Raw genomic sequence first — 20,062 nt, 5'->3', positions numbered from 1 at the left:
TTTCTCAGTCTCAGAACTATGTTTATAAGTTAACAAATCCATACTGTAAAAGCCAATCCATTTCTAATATTCCTTTGCAGCCTTTACCAAACTAAAACAATTGGTTCACAGTTTCAGAGGTTAGAAGCCATGCTTTCTTCTGGGGTTGTTAAGGTCAGGCCGGCCGGGAATCTTTAGTGTCTCTCTTTCAGTCTTTTTCTTTTTTTTGCTGGAATGCTCTCTAATTGATAATGTGAACAAATTGGATTATATCAAATGGCACATGATGTCTGCTTCTCTCACATTTCATGTTAAAACCAATCAAGTGGTATCATCTTTACCATTCATTGCAAAGTTCACATTAACATTTCTCCTAATAGCATTCAATGGTGGCCATTTTCTGAAACATAAATTTTATTTTTTAAAATTCTACAATTTCTTCTATATATACTAACTAGATTGCTTTATTGCAGTATTCTTTTTCCACTGGTCAATTATTTTTTTCCTGCTCCTTCACTAGTACCACAGTTTCAATTATTATGACTATATAATATGTCTTTGCATCTGATAGGAACATCCCCTTCTTTGTTTTTCTTTATAGAAATGGTTGTATCTATCGATGAATGTTATTCTACCATACATTTTAGAATAGGGTTGACACATTCTCGCAAAGGACTAGTTGGATATTTCTTTGGAATTTCATTGAATTTACAGATTAATTTGTGGGGAAATTGGCAGCATTACATTATAATGATAAGCTGTCCCAGTCACAACATAATATATTGAATTTGTAGAGTTTTCTTTAATAACCTTTGAACAGAATTTTAAATTGTATCCATAAAGTCTTTTGCATTCTCGAAGCTAATTTCCAGACACTTTAGAGTTTTCATTTCTCTGTAGATGATACTGAATTTTCAACTATATTTTATCTATTGATAGATGATAGTGTAGAGTAGTGATTTTCAAACTTTTTCAAAGTTAATCACTTAGGGAGCTTTTAAAAAATAAGGATGCTCAGATTACAGCCCGCTCCAGGTCTAATTACCCCCTACCCAGGGATTTCCCTAGTGTTGAATGCTTAGTTTGGCACCAGTGTCTATCACTCAGTTCTCCCTTCTAGCCTATAGTACCTTTGTCTTATCTGCTAATGTAAGTTTACATATCTAAGTGTTTTCTGGACTAAACTGTAATCTTCTTGAGGCCAAAGGTTCATGCATACAGGTCATTATCTCTGTTAATTATTGCTTCCCTTGTGTCCAAAATAGCGCTTAGTTCAATGTTTAAATTTTTTTTTCCCATTACTGTTATTTTCATAAAAGGAGGTTTTTCATCCTAAAGTACCTTCATTTGATGTTTTAATAAATGTAATTAAATACTGAACAATAGGACAGACATTCATTCAAAGGATGTTAGAATTTTTTTAGTCATTTGGTAGAAAATGTGGCTGTAATCTCAATTTTATAATGGCTTCTAAGTAGTTAAAAGGAGCTTGTGAAATATCAACTTGTTCTTAGCATACATGTGTATTACTGTTGATACTTATCATTCTGGTAAAACATATTTTATAAAGGACATAAACCTCAAACATATTTTAGTTTTCTAGCTTATTACTACATATTTCTTTTATAATATGTAGAGTTCTGGAAGCATATAGAGCCTATAGAGAAAATAAAAGAGTGTTTTATTATACCTCTGTATACAGAAAAGGAAAACAAAGACAAACAATGGAGGGAATAAACCATGTGCAGGGCATACCAGGAGGCTCAGGAAACAAGATCTGATGCCTTCAATTAGTCACAGAAGATGAAGAGGGAAGGTCATAGGGCACGGTAAAGAAACCATCTAGCAATGGACTTTAGAGCGAGACAGGAGTCAATTATATGCCTGAAAACATGGTGGTTGTCTTTATGGAAAAATCAGCCTGAGAGAAGAGTCTATCTCTGCTGGGAGAAAAGGGAAGAAGAAAACTCTAATTGGGTTTGTAAGCAATTCAGTGGTCAAACAAACCAATGGAGAAAGAAAGAGAGAAGAACTTTCCAAAACTAAATAATCTGGTAAGAGAGTTTGTGTTTCTCCTTTTGAGAAAGCCTCACAATTTAAATGGAATTTGATCAATTTCTAAAGTATGGTCACTTTATTTTGATTACCAGGAGTAGTTAACTCAATATACTTTCCTTTATACTTAGTTTATTTGTTAAAAATATAATGAAACTACTATAAATATAAAATAATGTTAACCTATAGCATGAAATATTAATCTCAACATTTGTTTAGTAAGAGTGAAAAAGGCAACTTCATGTATCTCTATAGCATATGCATTATGTTGTATTAGTTTGAAGTCATACATATATTTTTTAACTCAAAGGACTCATTTAATGCAAATTAATTTTACGTAGATTTTTATTCATTGAACTTCTAGTGGCCAATGAAACATTGGGAATTTAGTTTTTTCACACTCTAAAATTAAAATATAATACACTTTGCTTATAATTTTAAGATATTCAGAAATAAAATTAAAATATCTATTTAACTGGCTGGTGAACTGAGCTAAAGGTTTATAGGCAAAGACTATACAAATCAATTTAAAAAGGAATTCTGAAATATAAATCATCAAGGCCAATATCCTGCTTCCAATTAATAAATCAAAATCTCTCTGGAATATCAGCAGATTCCTATTATAGAGAATGTCTTAGAAGAACAACTGTGCCTTAATTTACTATTAAACAATAAAACATTGTCTTTTTTCATTCATATAAAATTCATATACTTTAGACAAAGTGGAATGCTGCTCATCACGTCAACTACCACTGCAGTTATTTATCACAGACTATGGAGTCTAGTTTTAGAAACCAAAAATACCTGGAACTATCTACATAGTTGAAAAGAACCAGATAATGAAAGAGATCGGTTATTCTATAATCCCAGCAAGTTATTTGTTGATGATTCAGTAGTCCTTTAATTCCTTGAGTTCAAAAACTTAACATTTTTTTCTTAGCTGATAGATGTGTCTGCCTGTCAGACTCAGAATTTGCCTAAAACTTTTAAGGTGAAAGATAAGTGTATAAACTTTATCAATCAGGACAGACATATTTGAAGTTTCAGATCATTAGTTCTGTCACTGCTACCAACTTCCTTAATTTCCCTGTTTCAGATTATTCTTCTAAAAATGACGAGTTGATGTAAATTATACCATACATTTCTTATTCTCTAAAATTGTATAGTACTGCCAAAGGATCTCATTCCACAAAAACAGTCAATGGAATTATTCATGTTGATTTAAAATTGGGCTGTGACATATTGCTCTAAATTGAAGTGCTTCATAAATAGACGCAATGCTAAATTTGCGATTCAACTAGAATGTATATATGTATCCATTTTCTGTAAGAATGAACAGTAAAATCAAACGTTGTCTTAAAAATAAGTAGTCCCAGATCCATAGATGTCTATGTTGACTCGCAGTTGTTAACCCTAGTGATTAAAACCAGTAATAGAAATTGGAATTTCACATTAGTTTCATTAAAGACATTAAGGCACTCCACAATTTGGTCAATATAACAACCATATATCTTGCAGAAAAGATAGTCATATAGGAATTATTCATGAATAATTTCATGTAACATAAACATTAATCATTTTCTTCATTTATTTGAAAGGCTTTGCTCCAGATGGTTTCAGGATTCATAGCAGAAGTGGACCAACATTAAAGAGACTCTAGCACAGACTAAGACATATGATCTGTGAACCAGCACTTCACGATTGGGTCATGATATACTGCGACACTATTTCCTACCAGGTAGATATATAAAACAGAATGCAACCAAAACTGTCATCTATATTTGAACTTCAGTTGACCTTTTGGTATAAAGCTCTCAAAAAGAAATAGTCTGTTTGCATTCTTAGTCTGCTTTATCATATTTTCCAGTTTTCACTAAACTCAAACTGAAATAATCTGCATAAATTACATGCCAATCCAAGAGAATGTAATTAACCAGTACCATAAATCTCATAGCAAAAATTCTACTGGCAAAGTTTTGCAAATTTCATTGATATATGAGGGCCTTCGGCTATGTATCTGGCTAGGCCTGACATTAATCAATCACTGCAGAAAAGAAAAAGGAAACACCAGAAATATTCATTGAAAAAGTAGTGGAAACTATGAGGTATTTCTAATCTTTAAAATAATTCCTCTCTTCTTGGAGGTACATTATTAAATCAGTTTATTTGTACGACATCCATTTCCTCAACACATTCATTCAAGCACAGATCCATTAGTTTCCTATAAAATGTACTTTGTTATATATCACCTGCCATTACATTACTTTTAAATGCTCTTTTGCCTTAAATTCTATAGTATTATCCAAGTTATACCATAAACCCTTTTTTTTCAGGGTCCTCTGGTATGAGAAAAGAGCATTTAATATGAAGAAATGTTCTCCCTTATTAAAGACCAGTAACAACAAACAGAGAAATCACAAATATCCTTAAACTTTTAAAATAGAAGGTAGCATATTGACAATGTACATTTAAAAAGTAAAACAGTTATAATTAAATAAAATTTGGAGCAACCTGGGAAAAGTACAAACATACATCAACAAACAAATTTAATGTGGCAATTGCCTATTGTGAACTATATCAAAGAACTGCTGTTTTGAATTAGTTAAGTTGGATTTTAAACGTGGGTCTGAGTGAAAGTGAGGTGCAGTGCAGTGGGAAACCCAAGCCGTAAAGCATGAGAAAAGATAGTCTGTTACTCACAGGTCCCTAGAGAGATCCGGGCCACAAAGGGTCCAGGGAAGCGCCATCAGCTTGGGTGGCTCAAGCAACAGATGGGGAGCACACAGGCCGAGCAAGAGGGTGCCGTGTGCTTGTGCCTTTATGGTGGTTACCCCAGGGGCGGAGGGTGGCAGATTTCCAAGTGAGGCAAGCATTGGCCATTTTAAAGCGAACATGCCAGCATAAAGGAAAGGGACTGGGGGTCAGAGGGTGGAGGGGGTGGTTGGTTTATCATTTGAGGCCAGCTCAAATGATTTGGGTTTGGGGCGAGGTGTGTGGGTGGTGTGGATGGTGGCTGCTAACACAGGCTTGTATCCAGGGAAGTTTATGCCCCAGGGCTGGAAAATTGCTATTAAAAGGGCAAAGGTTAGCTTTGAGGCAAGTGTCTTAGGCAAAGAAAGATGGACGCTGAGGCAGCACGCAGAAAATTTTGATAGTTGTAACAACTACCTTTTTACAATTTTCCATATTTCATTTTTTATGAAGAAATTTATATACACCAATTATAAGCAAATGTTCCCTTCCCCCACCCTTTTCCCACTCCAGACCTTTTCCTCAGAAGTAAACGATTTTATCTTTTTAGCTTTTTTTTTTTCTGGAAAATAAAAGTCATTTTAGTCATTAACGTCAACCATGACAGATGAAAATGTACCCCTTTATTCCAAACCTCTAGCTCCCCTCCTCCCAAATCAGGGACACATGTCTTTTCTCATGTTTTATTCCCTTTTTTGAAACATCTCTTTGTGTCTGTAGGACATGAGTTAACATCTTATTTCACGTCTCCTCAAGTACTGATGGTCTCTTTTATGCTGCACTTTATAAGGTATGGGTACAGTCTCCCCCTGGACATTTTTCCAGTAACTATGTATAAAAATTGTTCATTAAAGAGCCAGTAATCATGATGATTCTATTTCCTTTCTGCCGCTGCTTTCCTTTCTCCTGAAGTTTCAAATTGTTCCTTTTTATGTCCTAATATGTCCAAATATACCCTCTACTTCTTTTATTAACCTATCTAATCAAGAATTTCATTCTGTCTGAGACCTTCCCCAGAACTCCATTTTCTGCTTTGAGCTGCATCAGTAGCCCTTTACATACACTTCTTTCCTGTTTCCAGGATTCTGTCTTTGCCTTTCCTTTTCCTTTCATTTCCTGTCCTCCTAGACTAGTGCTATCCAATAGAAATATAATTCAAGCCAAACATGTAATTTTAGGTTTCTGATAGCTGTATTAGAGAGTAAAGAAAAAATAATGTATGAAATGAACTTAAGTAATATATTTTATGTTACCTGATATATTTGAAACACTAACATTTCAACACATAAACAGCATTTAAAAATGATTCTACGATATTTTCATTCTTATTCTTACTAAGTATTTGATATCTAGTATGTATTTATATTTACGACACACCTCAATTTGAACTGGCCACATTTCAAAATCTTAGTAGCCCCATTTGGAAAATGGTCACCATATTGGACAGTGTAGTGCAGGAGGATCTCTTGCCTGTGTGTACCAGGACACACGTGCTAAAATATTCAGTGACAAATTCAAAATAGCAGAACAATGGGAAAAGAAAACTAAATGTCTATTGACAAGAGAAGAATGAAGAGATGGCAATAGTCTAAAATTCTACAACATCCCATAATAGAGATGAATGTTCAAAACCAAAATTTGAGTAGGTACAGTGAGCTTCATAAAATGACATTTATTATAGCATTTGGTAAAGTTTACAGACCAAAACAACATATTCCTTTGGAATATATGCATATGTAAATAAGCTTTAAAAAAAAAGCAAAGGAATGATAGAAACAAATCTTGCAACAGTGGTTCCTTAGTTGAGTTCTGGGAAGTTGTGAAGATTGTGGGAGACAGAGGAATGGGATAAGGAGGAGCAGGTAGAGGGCTCTGGTGGAGGGCTCTGGGTTGCGGGTTTCTAGGTTCTTGGTTTATGTTGCATGAAAGAGAAGAACACGTCATAAGGTAGGCCAGGGAACAAAGAGTTCATTAAGAGACAAGAAAATGAGAAAAGTACAGGGTCTGAGCTATGGACCACTGGCTTGCTGCAGAGACACGCATGAGGAGTCTTTGGTTAGACCTTTTAAAAATTTTACTCCTCCCTCTCCATAATATTGAGGAGGGACCCCAGCAATTTGCTCTTCTGATTGGTTGCCCCACCTGTCAGTTCTCAGGGAGCCAATGGAGAGGCCTCTTGAGGGTATCTAGGGCTTTCCCTTAACCCCAATGGAATCTTGTCCCAGTCTCCTTTCAAACGGGGTTCTCATGGCCCGGGTCTCCTGGGGTCCTTCTGGCAGCCTTCTTGGCAGAATCTTTCAGGAGGTTTCCGAGGAGGGTTTCACGGTCACGTGACTTGCAGCCTAGTTTTCTGCCAGGTCTCAGCTGCGACGCATTTTCCCTCTCCCCAAACTAACCTGACTCCCAAGTATGGCAATATGCTAGTTCTGGGTTGACTGATAGAGTCAAGGTGTTGCATTTTATACACTTATACTTTAAACTTTTTAGCTTATTATCTTATTCTAGATTTCCCAGGAGACTAGAGGCTGAGAAAAGGACAGCCACACCAGTTGTTTGTTTTGGGAAGTGATTCCAGGTTATAGGATAAGAAGTTTACTGAGAAGTAAACTGGGAAGAAGGGAAAGCAATACAAAGTTATTGCGGACAACTGGGGCTCAAATCTGCCAGCACCTTTCGTGCAGCCAAATAGAATTCACCTTAGAAATGCCACGCAAGTAGGGCAGGAAAAATGTATTCAACCTTAGTTCCTGCCCCCTTGATCAAGGGTTACCCAGGGTATTAACTCCCTCTATTTCCAGTCTGGGCATGAGTGATTGCCATATGGGTTCACACAGAACTCCAGAGAAGCCTCAGCCTGATGGTGAGAGATGGCAGCTCAGCTGAAGTAAGAGGCTGTGACAGGAATGGCTGGAGGAAAAAAAAAAAACAATAGAGTATGTGAGGGAAAAGACAAGTTATTCAACATACTTATACATTACATATGTTCTTTTATATGTATCACATATTAAAAGATAATAAAGAAAAAAGCTGTATGTACTTTCCCACTTCCTCAGATAGACGCATTTAAAAAGGGTTTAATATTTACCAGATACCATAGGTCCCTTTACATTTTCTAACATTCTTCCTGTTCTTTACAACAACCCATCCACTTTATCTACTGGTGTTCCTGGAACTCACCTCCAGGCCTTGCTGTTCCCTCTTTCCCAAGTCTCACCCTTCACTCATTCAGATATCTGTTCATCAATCAGTTTTTCCCAGAAGCCTCCTTGACCACCGTACATTCACACTGATAAGCCTAATACGGCCTGCTTTCCACTACAACCCCCCATTCTTCTCCCTATCGCCCCCACTCCCTACCCCCCCACAAAATCTGGCTGCCTTCATAGAAACCACACTGTGAGACAAAGGAACTGCTCAAGAAGGTCATCCCCGCAGCCTACCCTAGATATTTGTTCTATCTTCTACTCACTCTCCTGCTCTTCCCCCTGGGGAGCCTCAAGCTTCTCCCTTACATAGAAAAGACAATTAACCTCACTTCTTTGCTCACGGCAGCCAACTCCTCCTTCTTTCCCTCCTGTTGGATCTGCTTACATCTTTCCCAGGCAGCTAACCTTGCCCTCCCCCTTCCCCTTATGGCCTGGGCCACTTCAGCAGCTGAAATCTATTATGTTAGCTGCCCCCTCTCTTCCTTCCTCTATCAAGATGAAGACACACTCACTAGATGAGCACTAATTAAGAATACTGAGTCCACCCTCTCCTCCCTCACTCCCCCACAAAGACTTTTTAAAGGTCCTAACATCACCCACCTCAAGCTCCCATTTCCAGCTCCCCTCTGCCTTCACCACCCGCTTTTCTGCGCTCTAACCCGGTAGGCAACCTACCTCCAACAGCATGCTTATCTCCTATCAGTACCTCAGCTCCTTCCTCAGTTTACAACTACCAACCCAGACCGCAACAGGAACACCCATATTCTGTCCAGGTTACTGAACCCCCATATTCTAAGACCCAAACACTCCCACTATGTCATACTTTTGCCAGAGAAGAGGCACACAATTGCCCACTCCCTTCCCTCAACCACTCAACCACCAAGACCCCTGACAGGACTAGGACCCATCTCTAACCCCCATAACAGCCACGACCTGCAGAAGCTGCAAGTTTATTATTAAACCTACCCCATTTTCAAAGGACTGTATACTCAGAAGAAACTGTGTCCTGTGACATAGAACAGCCCCCGTCCTGGACCTACATGCCCAGATACAATTCATTTTTCTCATGAGAATAGACAAAAAAGCCACACCACCCCAACAACCCCTCTCGCACCCCTGGAATTCACTGTCCCTAGTCCACCACCCCCTAGCCATCCTTGTAGGCGCTTGGGTCTTACCTAAGCCCAAACCCACTCCCACTAACTAAGCATGTTCCTGCCTATAGAAGTACTGTATAAATTCATGACTGCATTTGCTGGGGGTGGGCTGAAGTTTCTATCTTCAGTCCCCTTCCTGTTGGATTTTCTCGATAAATCCTTGCCTGCAATCACTAGTCTCCATGTCCCAATTGTCTCACCCCAATATCTAACATATGGTGCCAAAACCCAGGATCTGTGAAGATGAGACCCCTGCCACCACACCTTGCAATCTGGGAAGCAGTGAGCAGTGGCAGCTTGCCCAGGCTTACTCCTTGATCCTCATCCTGCAACTCTGAGTCCTTTTCACTCTCTCCTGGAACTCCCTAGAGAGAACCCAGAGACACTTGGGATTGTGTTGAGACCAGCAGATTGGTGAGTGACCTATCCTTGCTGCTGCTATAACTCCATCCAAAACTGGACTCTGATTACCAGCTGAGTGAGTTAAGGGAATTCTCCTCTGAAGGATCTTGTTCTTTCTCCCATTGTTTCAGACAACTCCACAAATCCTAGCTAGGTCAGTGATCCTCTCCAATTTCAGGGACCATGGCAGGTGCCCGACCTGTGTCCCTAGAAGCCCCTAAGGAATCAGAGGTGTCTGGTCCTGAGTGTGGACTTCCTGCTGATAGGTTCTCTGACTAACTCAGGGATGCCTGACTTGATCAGTTAACCTTTGAGAGTCCCTGACCTCATCCCAGCTTCCGAAAATGGGAAATACTCCTTCAGCTCCTCTGAAAACTACACCACTAGGCTGCCTCCTTCAGAACCTTAAAACTTTATATCCTGAAGGAGATATCAGACTCAAGAAACTTATCTATTACTCCACTACAATCTGGCCCCAATACAAATTGGAACATGAAAATCCATGACCGGAAAATGGTACCTTTGACGTACAGATCCTTAGAGAACTGGAAAACATTCAACACAATGGCAAGTGACTAGATGTCCTCTACATTCAGGCTTTCCTATGTCTCTGAAATCTTCCTTCCCTCTTGTCAGTCGTGTTCCTCTTACCAAATTCTATTGTTCAATCAGAAACCTTCTCATAAGACACCCCCACCTAAAGACTCTTCCGATTTTGATCTGTCTGAACACACTCCCCCTCCTCCATATCATCCATCAGCATCCCCGTCCAAGCCTCCGACCTCACCTGACTCAGGCTCTGCACCTTCGAACCCTCCCTCTGCTTCTACCTCCTTTTCTCCCCCTCATACTCATTCATGCAGAATGCCTCCCTCCACCACTCCAGCTGATCCATTCTTGACCCCCTTACTTCCCCTTAGGAAAGTGGCAGGAACTGAAGGAATCATCTGAGTACATGTTCCTGTCTCACTTTTCAGATCTTAGTCAGAAAGAAGAATGATTAGGCTCCTTTTCAGAAAACGCTACTACAAACATTAAAGAATTCCAACACCTTAGTCACCTCTATGATCTTACATATCAGGATGTCTATGTCATAATAACTTCTTCTACCACCTCTGAAGAAAAAAAGTTGCGTTTGGGCTGTGGCCACCACCTTTGCTGATTCCCTACACACACAGGACCCTCACTGATATGCCCCTGGCACTGATGCAGTTCCCACAGCCTCCCCTCTGTAGGAATATCAGGCAGGCTCTAGAGATTTAAATTGTATGGCACACTTTCTAACCTGCATAATAGAAGGCATGAAAAAGGCAGCCTTCAAAGCAGTAAATTACAACAAGATCAAAGAAATTTTCCAAAAATCACATGGAAACCCTGCTCCTTTATGAATAGATTAACTGAATCACTCCTCAAATATACTAATTTAAACCCAGATTCTGAATCAGGACAGCTATACTTACACATCCACTTTATTACTCAGGCATACCCAGATGTCAGAAAGGAACTATAGACATTATAGGAGGGCTCTCATACCCCTCAGAAAGACCTAATTAAAGCAGCCTTCAAGGTCTTTAACAATAGAGAGAAGGAAGCCAAATTAGAAAAAAAACAAACAAGATGAAGCTAACGCCTCCCTCCTTGCTGCTGCCTTCAGGGTCGATTCCCAAAACCCCATCTCTCTTCTTCCCTGTGGCCACCACCTGAACCCTGCTTTAAATGTGGGAAGGAAGGACACTGGGCACCTGCCTGCCCCAATCCAAGTCCCCCACCAGGGCCTTGTCTGGTGTGCTGACATAAAAGCCATTGGAAGTCAGATTGTCCTGAAAACCCAGTTTCCGGAAAATCCCTCCAACATGCCTTTCCAGCCTAGAATCTAAATTGTCTTCCCTTCCTGACCTACTTGGAATAACAGCAGAAGACTGATGTGTCCCGGGTTCGGAGAGGCCCCACATTTCCATCAGTGCGTCCAAGTCAAGGGTTATTATCAAGGTTGGAGGTAAGCTGATCTCCTTTTTAATTGACATAGGGGCCACAGATTTTGTCCTTTCAGAACTTTCAGGACCTTTAACATCTTCCTCAGTCTCTATTGTGGGAGTTGATGGTATTCCTTCCTCTCCTTTAATTACACACCCTTCCTTATAATAGAGAAATTCACACATTCTCACACCAATTACTAGTTATACCACTATGCCCCTTCCCACCCTTAGGATGAGACATTCTATCCAAACTGCACTCCTCTATCTCCTTTTCACTACCCTCCCCTCAAGCTAGCTTCCTTCTCTTTTTGTCCCCAGCCCCAGCCTTAACTCCTACTTTACCACCTACCAACATCCCTCCTATCTTACAACAGGAAGTAAACCCTGACTCTCTCTCAATAGCCTCACACCTCTCCCCTGTAAAAACCACCCTAAAGGACAGCTCTTCTTTCATCACCACTCCTCAATATTGTATCTCCTTCAGTGCCAAGTGGGGACTTAAACCCACCATTGACAAACTTTGTGCTGCAGGGCTCTTATGCCCCAACAACTCTCTATTCAATAAGCCTATCCTAGCTGGTAAAAAACCTAATGGCAGTTATCACCTAGGACAAGACCTAAGAGCTATCAGCCAGACAACCCAGCCCATAGTCTCCTTAGACCCCAATCACTATAGCCTCTTATCACATATCCCTCTCCAAACCACACATTACACAGTAATAGACCTCAAAGATGCCTTTTTCACAATTCCTCTAGATGAAAACTCTCAAAACATCTTTGCTTTTATATGGACAAACCCAGATGAGCCCCTAAACCCTACACAATTAACTTGGACCATTCTTCCTCAGGGCTACAGAAATAGCCCTCATATATTTGGGCAAGCACTACATGAAGACTTCCCTACTCTAAATATCCCCTCCAGTACTCTTCTCTAGTACATGGATGATCTTCTACTCTACAGTCCCTCCTTATCCATTTCTGTCTCTAATATTGTTACCTTACTCAATTTCCTTGGAGAAAAAGGTTATCAGGTATCTCCCAAAAAGGACAATTTTTCAAAACAGAAGTTACTTACCTAGAACTCTTACTGTTCCCCACTCATAAATACATTACAGTAGTATGAATTAAGCTCATCCAAAACAACACTCTTCCTCAAACTAAAACTGACCTCTTATCTTTTCTTGGTTTTGTTTATTTCTTTAGGCTCTGGGTTCCTAATTTTGAACCCATATCCAAACCCTTTTACCAAGCTGCCTCTGAAAACCCTCATGAACCTCTATAAAAACCCTCGAGCCCTCTCTGGCCCTTTTAACCAACTCAAACAAGCTCTATTAACAGCTCCTGCCTTAGCCCTTCGCAATCCCTCCAAACCTTTTTTGTCTTTACCTAGATACCTGACAGGGCTATGCAGTAGGACTCCTAACATAACTACAAGGACCAGATGTATACATCTTTGCTTATTTCTCAAAACAATTAGATTCTGTTACTCTGGGTTGGCCTGCTTGCCTTAAAATCCTTGCTGCTACAGCCCTCTTCATACAGGAAAGCTTTAAATTAACTCTTACATTGCATTTTGATGTTTTTTCCTCACATTCCCTTTCTCCCCTTCTCACACACCAGGGTTATAGCCTCCATCTCATCTACTCAATTACAAACACTCCTGCTACTCTATTCCAAAATCCCTGCATCTTTCTACACCGATGCTCATCTCTTAACACTACCACCTTACTTCCGACCAAAGCCCCCCCGCCTTGAGACCCTCATAATTGCCTCGAGGTTCTACATCTTTTCTTGCAACCACTTCCTAATATCTCTGACAACCCAATCCCCAACCTAGATCACAATTGGTTCATAGGCAGTAGTTCCACAAAAACTAATGACAGAAGATGGTGGCAGAGTAAGGACCTCCTGGAGTCAGCTCATGATACAGAGCAGTTGGTGGTCACCTAGAGCTACATAAAGCACCTGGTTGGAGGACCCTGGAGACTGAAGGAGTATCCTGCAACATCCTTGAGAGTGTGGAAGGAGGAGACTGCCCTTCTGCACAGAGGATTCATGAGTAGAGCCCTCCACACCATGGAGGTAGGTGCTCATGGTACATAAGCCAACTCAGGAGCTATACCATGGCTGGAGTTGGGAACTCCATTTCCCTCAAAAAAAACAGAGGAGGAAGACTCAAGATGGTGGCAGAGTCAGGAGCTCCTAGAGACAGTTCCTACTACGGGGCAGTTAAACACCCAGAGCTCTCTGGAGCTAGCTGAAGCACCTGTTTGGTGGCTCCAGGAGACCAGAAGAGCATCTTGCAACATCCTTGAAGGAGTGGAAGAAGGATACTGCCCATCTGCAGAGAAGACTCGTAAGTGGAGTGCTCCACATCACGGAGGCTGGTGCCCATTCTCCACCGGAGGCACAAGCCTCCTTGGAGCTGTTCAGCAGCTGGAATTGAAAGCTTCACTTCCCCAAAACAGGGAGGAAGAGACAGTTAGGCACCAACTTCAGCTAATGATGAGTAAATTCAGAGGGCTAAATTATAATCCTGAAAACAGCTGAAGTTTGAGTCTGTCTGAGTCAGAAAGAGGCCGGGAGCCACCATCTTAACTCCACGCCTGGCACAAGGGGAAGCGGGGCGGATTGAAAATCCCAGTGTTGGTGGGGACTGGCTTCTTTCCATCCAGGTCAGATTGCAGCTCTAGCTGAGGCCCCAGCACCACCTACAGCAGGAAGGAAGCTGAAGGGACCTGCACCAGCCGTTCCAGGAAATTACCAGCCAAGCCACACACACAGATTATCCTACTCTGGTGGCACGAGCTGCCCCAGGAGCTATTCCGTGGCTCAAATTGGAAGCTCCATATCCCAGAAACAGGAGAGGAGGAGACAATTGGCTGCTGATTGCAGCTGCTGATTGGTAGACTTGGCTGGCTAAGATATAATCCTGGGAACAGCTGGGGTGTGAACCAGCCCAAGTCAGAAAGAGGCAAGTAGCCACCATTCTGACTCTGCTCCCAGCCTGAGGGGAGGCCGGGCTGACTGAAACTCTCAGAGTAGGCAGGAACAAGTTTCTTTCACCCAGATCGGCCTGCGGCCTGCCTAGGCTTCAGCCCTGCCTCTGCAGGGAAGAGGCTGAGGAGCCCTGCCACAGTATATATAGGTAACTGCAGGCTGGCATAGATTGAAAATCAGAAGTCTCCCAGATCAACTGCGGTCATCTTGGACCCACACTGCATAGATTGCTGCCCACACCTGCAGCTCCATCCCCACCCCAGGTAGGGGAGAAAGGGATGTGAACTTCATCAGTCTCTCTGTGTAACTACAGTCTAGGCCTGCACTGGGATTATTCTACACAGCTGTGACTCTGTCCCTACCCCAGGCAAAGGAGAGAGTTGGAAGAAGCTTCATTGGTCCCTGGGGCAATGAGGGTAGCTTGAGCCTCCACAGTTTACAGCACCAACTCTATGCTTGGCTTCTACTACACAACCAGAAAGGGAGGAAGGATAGGAACCCTAAACTAAAGAGAAAAATTGCACCCAGAAAAAATACTCTAGTAAACCAGATGCAAAGACACCAACAAAAAATTACAATTTACACCAAGAAACAGGAAGATATGGCTCAGTTAAAGGAACAAGATAAGATTCCAGATGACATAAAAGAGTTGAGACAACTAATCATAGATGTTCAAACAAATATTAATAAACTCAATGAGATGACTAAAGAGATTAAGTATATTAAGAAGACATTGGATGAGCACAAAGAAGAATTTGAAAACATACATAGAAAAATAGCAGATCTTATGGGAATGAAAGGTGCAATAAATGAAATTTTAAAAAAAACATTGGAATCATATAATAGCAGATTTGAGGAGGCAGAAGAAAGGTTTGGTGAGCTTGAAAAATGGCCTCTGAAAGTGAACATAACAAAAGTACAGATGAAGAAAAGAAAGGAAAAAATTGAACAAGGTCTCAGGGAACTAAATGACAGCAAAAGGCATGCAAATATATGTCATGGGTGTCCCAGAAGGAGAAGAGAAGGGAAAAGGGGCAGAAGAAATATTTGAAGAAATAATGGTAGAAAATTTCCCCACCCTATTGAAGGACATAAATATACCTGTCCAAGAAGCACAACATACTCCCATCTGAAAAAATCCAAATAGACCAACTCCAAGAAACATACTCATCAGAATGTCAAAGGCCAAAGACAAAGAGAATTCTGAGAGCAGAAAGAGAAAAGCAGTTCATAACATATACGGGATATGCAGTAACATTAAGTGCTGATTTCTCACCGGAAACCATGGAGACAAGAAGACAGTGGTATGATATATTTAAGATACTATGAGAGAAAAACTTCCAGCCAAGAATCGTATATCCAACAAGACTGTCTTTCAAAAATGAGGGTGAAATTAGACTATTCACAGATAAACAGAAACTGAGAGAATTTCTAAGCAAGAGACCAGATTTTCAGGAAATATTAAAGGGTGTGCTAGAGCCTGAAAAGAAAAGACAGGAGAGAGTGGCCTGGAAGAGAGTCTTGAAATAAAGATCATATCAATAACAGTAACTAAAAGTATCAAAAGAGTGATGAAAATAAAATATGACAGATAAAACTCAAATAGGAATAAAGTTAACCAATGACTTGTATTCAGAAAACTGCAACTCAATGTTAAAACAAATCAAAGAGCCCTAAATAACTGGAAGAACATTCCTGCTCATGGATTAGAAGACTAAATATCATTAAGATGTCAGTTCTACTCAAATTGATATACAGATTTAATGCAATCCTGATAAAAAAAAAATCCACTAGCATTAAAGAAAACATTGAAAACATGATCATTAAATTTATTTGGAAGGGTAAGGAGTCCTGAATAGCCAGAAACATCATAAAAGGAAAAGTGAACCCTCATCTCCAGACTTTAAATCATAATACCTACCTATAGTGGTAAAAACAGCATGGTACTGGCCTAAAGGCAGACACAATAGACCAATGGAAGCAAATTTATGGTTCAGAAACAGACCCTCACAGGTATCGTCAAGTGATTTTTGACTAGCCTGTCAAACTCACTTAGCTCAGGCAGAAGAATCCATTCAACAAATGGTGCTGAAAAAAAATGGATATCTATAGGTGAAAGAAGGAAAGAGGACCCCTATCTCACACCTTATCTAGAAATTAACTTAAAATGGATCAAAAAATCAAAGCAAGACCCATAAAACTTCTAGAAGAAATTATTGGAAAATATCTTCAAGATTTGGTGGTAGGTGGTAGATTCTTAAAGGAGATAACAGGAAGACTGAGTGGACTATTGATGTTTAATGTATATAAAAGTTTTAATTAGCTTTACTGTAAAAGTGTGGAAATATATAGAGTGGATGGTAACACACAGTAACAGCTAGTTTATAAATGGGGATGTGACTGAAAGTTGTAGTCTAGTTATGTAAATGCCAAATGACAGAATTCTAGAGAATAACCTAGGAACTGGATCACACAGTAAACCAAGAGGTGGATGAGAATTGTGGTTGATGGTACAGATGCCAGAGTGTCCTTTGTGAGCTAGAGTAAATGTGTATCACTACTGCAGGGTGTTGGGAATGTGGAGAAACATGGGAAAAATACAGCTGGACTGACCTATGGACTGTGGTTAGCAGTAATAATATAATATTCTTGCATCTATGCAAAAGATGTACTGTGCTGATACTAAGGCAGTATGAAAAATGTGAGCCAAATATACACTATGGACATGGTAACAATCAATTGATAATATTTTATCTGTAGTAAATGACACACCACAATGTGTGTCCATTTGATGGAGGGGTGTTATTTGGCAATTCTGTACATGTGCATGATGGTTTTATAAGTTTACAACTTCTTTTTTTTATTTTTTTATTCATTGTTTAAAAATATTACATTCAAATTCTGTCATAAAAAATATATTAAAAAAATAATAATATGGTGGGTGGGTGAACAACACACCAAATATAAGATAAGGACTATTATTAGTAGTAACATTTTGACAGTATTCTTTCATAATTTGTAACAAACATTTCATGACAATGCAAGGTGTTGGTGGAGGTTGGTGTATGGGACCCCTGTATGATGTTATGCATGTTTGCTTTGTAAGTTCACAACTTTTACTATACACTTAATTGTTTATGTATGTTCATATAAAAATGATTTAAAGATAATAATAATAGGATTGGTTGGGGGAAAAATACTTTGTTTAGTAGTAATATTTTGGCAATGCTTTTAATCATTAGTTAAAAAGGTTTAACAACAATGCAAGTTCTTGGTGGTAGGGTGAGGTATGAGAGTCCTGTATGATGATATATATGTTTGTTTTATAAATTCACAACTATTATTATACACTTATTATTTATGTACATTTATGTATGAGTGATATACTTCAATAAATTTTTTTTTAAATGGGGGAAGAAGACACAGTGTGGCATTGACTTCAGCTACTAATTGGTGTATGCACTGGGCTAAAGTAGAGTCCTTGGAACAACTAAGCTTTGAGCCTGTCCAGGTCAGAGGGAAGCCGGTGGCTGCCATTTTGACTTTGCCCCAGGTATGAGGAGATGTGGGGCTGACTGTAAAAGCACAGTGCTTGAAAGGACTGGCTTCTTTCCACCCAGGTTGGTTTGTAGGTCTAGCCTAAACCCCCATCCCACCTCTGGCAAGGAGGAAGCTGGGGTGACCTGCACCACCTCTCTGGGAAGCTGCTAGCCATGCCAAAGACAGGATGCCCATCCTACTCTAGGGGCGCAAGTCTCCTCAGGAGCTATTCCGTGGCTGGAGTTAGAAGCTCCATTTCCCATAAATGGTGCAGGAAGAGAGAGTTGTCCACTGACTGATGTCCAGTTACTGATTAGTGGACACGGATGGCTAAAGTATAATCCTAGAGCCTACCCAAGTGGGAAAGAGTTCTGTAGCTGCTGTTTTGACTCCTCCCCCAGCATAAGGGGAAGCCTGGCTGACTGAAATCCAGTGAAGTTAGGGGCTGGCTTCTTTCCACCAAGATCTGACTTAAGCTCTAGCCTAGGCTCCAGCCCCACCTCCAACAGAGAGGTAGCTGTTGGGACCTGCACCAGGCTCTCGAGGCAACTGCAAGTGCTCTCCATTGGCACAGGTTGAATAGACCTGAGACTGCATCCCCACATCCCAAGAAAATAGGAGAGGAGCTGGGTATCCTTGGCCTCTTCAGGCAATGGCAGGAGTTTTCAGCCCATGAAAACAGGTTTGTTGAATGCCTTTGAGACCATCTTCACCTCTCCCCCCCCCCCCCCACAGGAGGAGGGATGGTATTCCCTCAGCCTCTCAGGGCAACTTTAGGCAGGTTTGGCCTGCACAAGCCTGACCATTGGGCACCTTTGGTTCTACCTCCATCCTAAATAGGACAAGAAATGGACTGTGTTTGCCCAGCCTCTCTGGGTAACTGCAGATGATTTTGGCCCACACAACCTGGACTGGTGGGTACTTGTGGGCCAACTCTCACCCCCCAACAGGACAGAAGCTTTTTTGGGCAATGGCAGGCCTTTGGCCTGCATGGACTAGACTATTGGATGCCTATGAATCCACCCCCACCCCCAATAGGATAAGAGGGGCCTGGTGTCTCCACAGACTATCTGGACAACAGTGAGTTCTTTGGCCAACAGGGACTGAACTGTTGGATGACTGGATCCAACCCCATACATGAAGACGATAGAAGGTGACTGGTGTTTCCTCAGCCTCTTCAGGCAACTGCAGGTATTCTTGGCCTAGAGACTGAACTATTGAGTGCCCATAGAGCCACCCCCACTACCCAATAAGGTAGGAGGGGGGTGCTACTTCCTTAGCCTCTCCAGACAATGGTGGGTACTTTTGGCCTACAAGATTGAACTGTTGAGCATTGGTGGGCAGAAGGGACAGTACTCCCTCAGTCTCTCAGGGCAACTGCAGGTGTACTGACCCACAGAGATTAGATTGTTGGGCACTCCAGGAAGTCCATTGCCACTCCTGACAGGGAGAAGGTCTGGTGCTACATCAGTTTACCTGAGCAACTGTGGTCATTTTGGACCTACACAACATAGATTGCAAACTATAGCTCCATCCCTGCCCAAGGTAGGGGAGGATGGGGTGTGACGTTTCATCAGTGTCTCCAGGAAACTAGAGACAGTCTTGTTGTGCCCAACTTGGATTATTATACATGGTTGTAGACCTGCCCCTGTCCCTGACAGAGGAAAAAGGTGGGAGAAGCTTCATGAATTCTTGGGGCAATTTGGGCAGCTTCAGCCTCCATAGCTTACAGTACCAACTATATCCTTGGCTAAAAATACCAACCAGCAAGGGAAAAAAGACAAGAAATCCCTAAACTAAAGGGAGAAACTGTACCTAGAATAAATATGTCTAGCAAGTCAGATGCGGAAACGCCAACACAAATTTACAATCCATACGAAGAAACAGGAAACTATGGTCCAGTTAAAGGAACAAGGTAAGCCTAGATGACATAAAGGAGTTGAGACAAATAATCTTAGATGTTCAAACAAATCTCCTTAATAAATTCAATGAGATG

Source organism: Dasypus novemcinctus, chromosome 11 (genome assembly GCF_030445035.2).
Source record: "Dasypus novemcinctus isolate mDasNov1 chromosome 11, mDasNov1.1.hap2, whole genome shotgun sequence".
Lineage (NCBI taxonomy): Eukaryota > Metazoa > Chordata > Mammalia > Cingulata > Dasypodidae > Dasypus > Dasypus novemcinctus.
The sequence above is the reverse complement of the archived record's forward strand: the minus strand, read 5'-3'. Positions refer to the sequence as shown.